We start from the raw sequence: 6,792 nt of genomic DNA, 5'->3' as shown, positions 1-6,792 counted from the left end.
GTTAATTCTACACACACACACACACACACACACACACACACACACACTTGTATAAATCACTGCGTCACTTTATATGTCTATCTTACTACAGCTACAAAGGGAATTGAAACTCATATTATTCCTGTATCTGATTATTAGCCAGAGAGTCAGACATGGCTTCTTCTAACGGGGTAAGAAAATCGACCCCTTAAATAAAGATAAAAAATAAAAAACTATGATAGATGATAGTTTTTTGCAGGGTGCGCTAACAGTTATGATAGTGGACTAAAACTGTGCTAGAAAATTATCAAATATTTTGGACACAAAAAAAATAAAATGTCAGCAATAAAGGATGGGCATGTTATTAAACAGCGTCACATGCATAAACTGAATCTTACGAGCCCCCAAACCTTGAGAAACAAATTCATGCATTGATGTTGGCACACATCCAGCCACCCAGTCCCTCACACACACACACACACACACACACACACACACACACACACACACACACACACACACACACACACACATAAAATTTTGTCCTTTACCACTGTAGGATAACCAACCATTTTTTTATCTGATTACAAATAGACACAACATAAAGAACTTTAAAACTGAGGGACATAAAAAAAAAACCTATTGAATGTAATGCTGTATTTTGTGTGGGAGTGAGTAAATAATTACAATGAACTCTGTATTTATGATGCAAAGAAAAAAAGTTACACCATATATAAAAACTAACTATACTAATCTAAATGAAACTTGGCCTAAAACTGACATCCATCCATTTTAAATGGTCAGCTGTAAAAATAGATTAGCATTAGAATATGATGCATAGTCACGATGAAACGCTGTGAAAAAGGATGAAAAGCCATGGTAGGCTATTGTCTTCCGTTTTTCTTCTCGAACTAAGCGAAAGAAGCAGAAAGAGAATGAAGAAAATTTTGGCCAAGTTAATGTAATAAGGGTATTGTAAAAAGAAAATGGTACTTACAGTAAAAAGTGATTATTGTTGCAAACGTGAAGTAATTGTCTCGAATAACTGTTGTGTAAAAAGAAAAAAAAAGAAAAAACGTCAATTTAGGAGTCACCTTAGATATGTCTCCCGAAGAGAGATGTAATGGACCGTAGGGGAAGGGTAACTTTAGCCTGCAGTCTACCGGGTTCACGTTTAGAGGAGCCTGTGGCCACAATAAATACAGCAGCAGCAAAAACAACAGCAAAAACATTAACAACTAGAACAATAAGCAGTAGTTGTGATGACAGTGCTGTTGCTGTTTGTTGCTCTTTTTCAGCACGTAGTAGAGGTAATAGGTGCTGCTTTTGCTTGTCGCCCTTTTTCAGTAGATAGCAGAGGTAACAGAGTGCTACTGCTGGTTGTTGCTGTTTTTCAGTAGATAGCAGAGGTAACAGAGTGCCACTGCTGATCGTTGCTCCTCTTCAGTAGATAGCAGAGGTAACAGAGTGCTACTGATGCTCTGCTCTTCTTCAGTAGATAGCAGAGGTAACAGAGCGCTACTGCTGCTTCTTGCTCTTCTTCAGTATGACGCAATGCCACAAGTTCGCCATTCACATCGTAAGCCATCGTGGGAAGATATGGTCCACGACAGATGCCTAAAGGAGAGTATTATCTGTCTTCATTGACGCTTTCTGATTCGTGTGTTATATACATACAATTAATTATATGGAAAAAGCTAAGAATACATTGCAATCATATTTAGTGGTGTGTGTACGGAAAACACTGAGAATTTGTTTCCTTTATCCATCTGCATATATTACGCTGTTTTTCGTTTACCTTAACTTGGTACAGATTTTCGTCCTTTTCCAGTTTATTTTACTCAGTGACAGAAAAAGGAAATACTAGGGCTCTGTATCCTTTCTACATGACTCCTTCGTGACTAGAATCACATTCTAGTGCTAATCTATTGCTACAACTCAGAATTCAAGATGCAGAGATGACAATTTTAGGCCAAGTTAAAGTGAAAAGAGTACAGAAACTTACCAGGATGCCGTGTGGCCAGAAACCCGTGGTGCGTCCAGCGTGGTCAAGGGTGGGCAGGGCACTGGACACAAACGTCGAGGTGGATGGAACGTGCCAGTATGTGGGGGACATCAAACTCTACAGCTCTATGTTTTCATCTGAAGGACCTGGGCCACTCTCACAACTTGAATTCAGAAGCTGTGGTTAAATGAAAGTTGATGATAGTTATAAGTTCAGAGGCACAAATTAACTCTCCCTCATGCCAGAATATCAACCAGTCCAAAGAATCTCGCAATCTCATACTACAACAACCCGGTGTCCCCGAGTTAATACATCAACTTAAAGCTTTCTTTCCGTCTTTTATCTTAGAATAGTCACTGTGACAAGGGACCATCTTGAGGGGCATTAGTATCATCACCAAGCACCCTTGAATCATGTATATCTGTCAGTCTATCTATCTGTCTATCTTTCTATCTATCTATTTATCTTTCTAACTATATATGTAACATCTGGAGGGCCGTCAGCATCGTCAACGAGAACTTGCATTTTAAATATTTGTTTTTGAGATAAGTAACACCTGCAGGACTGATCTCTGATGACGATATTTCTTTTGGCATAAGCTGAGTCAAGAGTTCATCCTAATATTTTACATATATGTCACTCTCGTGTATCTTTTTATTCATTCACTATTATTTTGCAATTGCACATCTTTCTTTAAAAACAAGTCTGGAACCTAACAACTTTATGAGACTCTTCAAAAGATTGGATATAACGTTATGCCAAAAGACGGCAAATATTTTCAGCCGAGAATGTTAGTGGACTCAAACGTTTCATTTAAACTGTTTACTGAACCCACCCTTAATTCGCCGATTTCTTCCCTTTTTTCTTTTTTTCTTTTTTAGTTTATACATTCCGGATGGCTTTCAATATTTTCCTGCGTAAGTATTATTGATTAATATAATTAATTAGCAGAGAATGATCCATACTACATACGAGTAACGAAGAGAGGATTAGATGATGACTCACTGGTTTTGGATGTGTAGTGAGAGAAGTTGGTCATGTTAGTTGAGATGTATGACGGCCTGATGGTCTGCACGGTGATGCCAGTAACTCCACATTCCACGGACAAGGACTCGGAGAAAAAGTCCACGAACACCTAAAAAGAAAAAAAAATTATAAACGAAAGATGAAACAGTTATAAACACAGCTTGTAGATACTGTCCTTTTACGTTACATTTTGCAACTACATCTTAGTGATATTGCTAGTCTATGTTGCATGTTGCATAAATGAGCGGAGCAGTATAAGAAAAGCTGAATTGTCTTCTCGACCCCACCTTGGAAGCGGAACAGATTCCAAGATACGGCCCTGGACAGGAAGAGGTAACGAAGGCAATGTTGATGATGGCCCCCCGACCCCTGGCAATACCAGCCATGTCATGGCCACCGCCGACGCCACGTTGATATTGTCGTGATTCAATATATCCTCTTTACTCGCATCCATGAACTTTTTGGGTGGATAAAGAGCAACACCGACATTGTTCACTGCAACAGAAGAGAGTAATATTGGTGGCTATGGATGCCAGTGTGAGGCCTTGAAGTAATGAGTGAGTTGTAAGGAAAGTCTGCAATTGAAAGACTAAGTATATCCTACTAGAAATAAAACTATGAATGTTGATATAAAATAAAAACAAAACAGTGTGTTACTAATGTTAGAATTCAGTAGACTGCATTACAGTAGAAATAGTTATCCAGAATGCCAATATCTTTCTCCGTGAGGTGGGCAGCGATCTTCGGGTACACGTCTCTGCCGTGGCTGAAGTCCACCTGTAAAATCTCAGTCTCCACACCTGGCGACTGTTCCTCTAGTGGAAAATAACATGTCAGAGCAGATGAGGATCCAGGGAAAGGTTGATGGGGCTTCGTCTTATACGCCATTGCAAGAGAGGCATTAATAGCTTTCAGTTTAGCTAAAAAGATATTCTATTCAAATTAAGTTCCATCTGATCTTTCGCCATGGCTGAAGATTTAGGTCTCATGCTTTATTACCAGTTGACTTTGTGAAAACACTTCCTTGTTTACCCAGCTAACAATGCACTGCTTGGTAGAATGCTCATTTCATAGCTACAGGTGCTGTGAGATTCACCCAATCAAGTTTTTCTTGTTGCTTAACCTTGGTCTGTCTGGACGAGCAGACCCGATGACCATAGGTAAGCAACTGCTTTTGAGGAGCCGTCTTAGGGATATAGCACACACACACAAACACACACACACACACACACACACACACACACACACACACACACACACACACACACACACACACACACACACACACAAATAGCTACTCACTAATGAGCTGACTGACGTTGTTGAGTTTGTTCATGTTGCGAGCGATGAAGATGTTTATGCCTCGCCTGGCCAGCTGCCTTGCGTACTTCTTCTCGATGCCGTCGGTGCACCCCGTCACCACTGTACACTCCGAATAGGGCATAGGAGGCTTCTTTGCACCTCTTCCTTAGCAATTTACTTTGCATATTACACCTTTTCATTTTTTCCCCTGACGAGGCTTCTTAGCTCCATTTCCTTAGCCTTTTATTTAACATGTTGTTCTTTAATTATTATCTTGCGTGTCACTTGTGTGGCTTTTATCGGGATTATATGCATCGACAACTAACGAGAAAACACAGCACATATGCAGAGTAAATCGTAAAGGAAGAAGTGCTACGAAACCTCGTCACCACTGCTCACACACAACAGTTTGAAAAATGGCAGTACACTGCCACAAAAGGGAAAGACATATCATCACGCCACAGCACTTTAAATACATCAGGAGAATATCAGTGAAGGTTAGTAAACATTATTATGCTCGTCAGTATAAAGAAGAATACAACCTTTTGACCTGGCTTCATTACAATGCTGTTCCCTGAGTTCGAGGTCGAGAGCGAAGTGCACCAAAAGAGGGTCGAGTCTACATGGACCCGACAGCTAGTGAAGATGTGATGGGAGAATGAGGCAGCCGTGGGGGCGTTAGCACCACACGTCTTTGCAGGGCTTGTCAGCAGCCCAAAGTCTACTGAGTATTCTCATTAGGCCTTGAGTACCACAAGCAAATACGAGGGACGGCCACATTACATCCTAGGATGAGGGTGGGTGATTGTTGTAGGTATATTTCACTCCACGTTACCTATCATAGTGATGGATGGTGACGCTGATAGGACGTTCAGCATCAGTATGCCCACCTCCTGAAGGAATCTCCAGGCAGTTGCTTTGGACACAAGAAGACGAATAGGAGGGAGAGGGAGGTTGCAGGCAAGGACATCAACTTGGATGTATAAGATATGACCAACATGGACTGGAATCCAGCCTTATTAAAATAAAATAAAGTTGTACCACAACACGACTAGCTCAAGAGAAAACTGTTGTGAAGCTACGATACAAGAGTGTGACTGAATCTATCACATGACTAATCTAAAGCTTAGAGTGATGAGAGTGCAGGGGCTTGCACTGAATGGTGAAGAAAGAATTTTAACGGTGAAATGTGGATTCACATCTACTAGCGTACCTCGACATGGCGGGAGTTTGGTCTTCAATTATCAGATGCATGATTCCCTCGTTAACTCTTGTCATGTCACCTGGAGATGGAAGATTTCCTGGTTCGTCCCGGAGTTTGGCTGATGTTGATCAGGATTCTACTAGCAGGCATCTCAACTGACTTAACTGAAGAGTATGTGTCTAGGTCCTGTACACCAAGCAACGAACCCAGTTCTCCGTAGCAAACATTCCCAAACTCTTCTGCTGAGACCATGGACACTCCCTGAAAGTTGTTCTTTTGTCCCGTCACAGGTCATTGCCTCTCTCGCTTTGAGTTCAAGGATTTGTGTGTTGTCATCCTCGTATACAAAAAAAGAATGAAGATTTTTTTTTTTTTTTCGCAATAAGTTTTGATGGTGGTAGGCTGTGAATCATTCCACTTGTTCAAAATTCTCTTTCTTGGCACAGTCGTATCAACAGACTGGAGGCATTTTCGGAGTAGCTCCTGGATCGACGTGGAACACAACTAATTCCAAATATTCTCCATCATCCCTCAATGGCACTTCAGCGTTTTGGCATAGGATCCACCTTTACCATACTTATCCACTCCTCAGACGATCCTAAATTTTCTTGATGGATATGTAGTTTCTCTCTAGCTCGCTTTTGACACCAGGATGCAAAGTGATCGCTGTCATTTCATTCACAGCAAGTCTTTCCTTAGGCGGAGCATAATATCTTTTGTGAGTGGATACAGTTACAAAACCAGTATTTCTTTTATGATTTCAGCTTTGTGCCCCTGGATTAAGCACTGGTTACTTTCAAATCTCTCTCTCAAGAATTCAATGTCCAGCCTAAGTTTCTACGTTCTCTGCTGCCCTGGACTAATGTACGCAAAGGTCAAAGGTTAGTTTCCTAATTTTAAGGAGTTCCCGCCAAGCATCACGAGTCTCTTATGAAAACAACTCTGTCTCAAAGCACAGACTCCAAACACTGATCACAGAAGCTGCACATCCTCACCCAAGCACAAGATCTCTGTAAGAATCCTCAGAACTTTATATTTCCTCTTGAAGGCGACGATTAAAGATGTCTCATGTAAGCCTATTTTTTTCCTCTCCAAGATCATGTGATTTGTGCTCGCATCTATCCATCCATCTATCTATCTGTCTTTCCATCTATCCCTATCTGTCCATCTATCTGTTTATCTGTCTATCAAGGAACGCAATTAGCAACCAGGTAGAAGTGTCAGTCTTTGTTAATTTCCCATTATATACTGTACTTCGCTAATGAAAAGAAAAAAA

At 40.8% G+C, this 6,792-nt stretch overlaps 1 pseudogene; it reads right to left on the bottom strand.

Moving 5' to 3' along the window:
- Window positions 1-4,454, bottom strand: part of LOC145410081 (uncharacterized) — a 29,736-nt pseudogene extending 25,282 nt beyond the window's left edge.
- Between the last annotated feature and the right edge of the window lie 2,338 nt (window positions 4,455-6,792).

This window comes from Coenobita brevimanus, chromosome 84 (assembly GCF_032717465.1).
Source record: "Coenobita brevimanus isolate Jiangsu-jjx chromosome 84, ASM3271746v2, whole genome shotgun sequence".
Classification (NCBI taxonomy): Eukaryota; Metazoa; Arthropoda; class Malacostraca; order Decapoda; family Coenobitidae; genus Coenobita; species Coenobita brevimanus.
The sequence above is the reverse complement of the archived record's forward strand: the minus strand, read 5'-3'. Positions and strand labels throughout refer to the sequence as shown.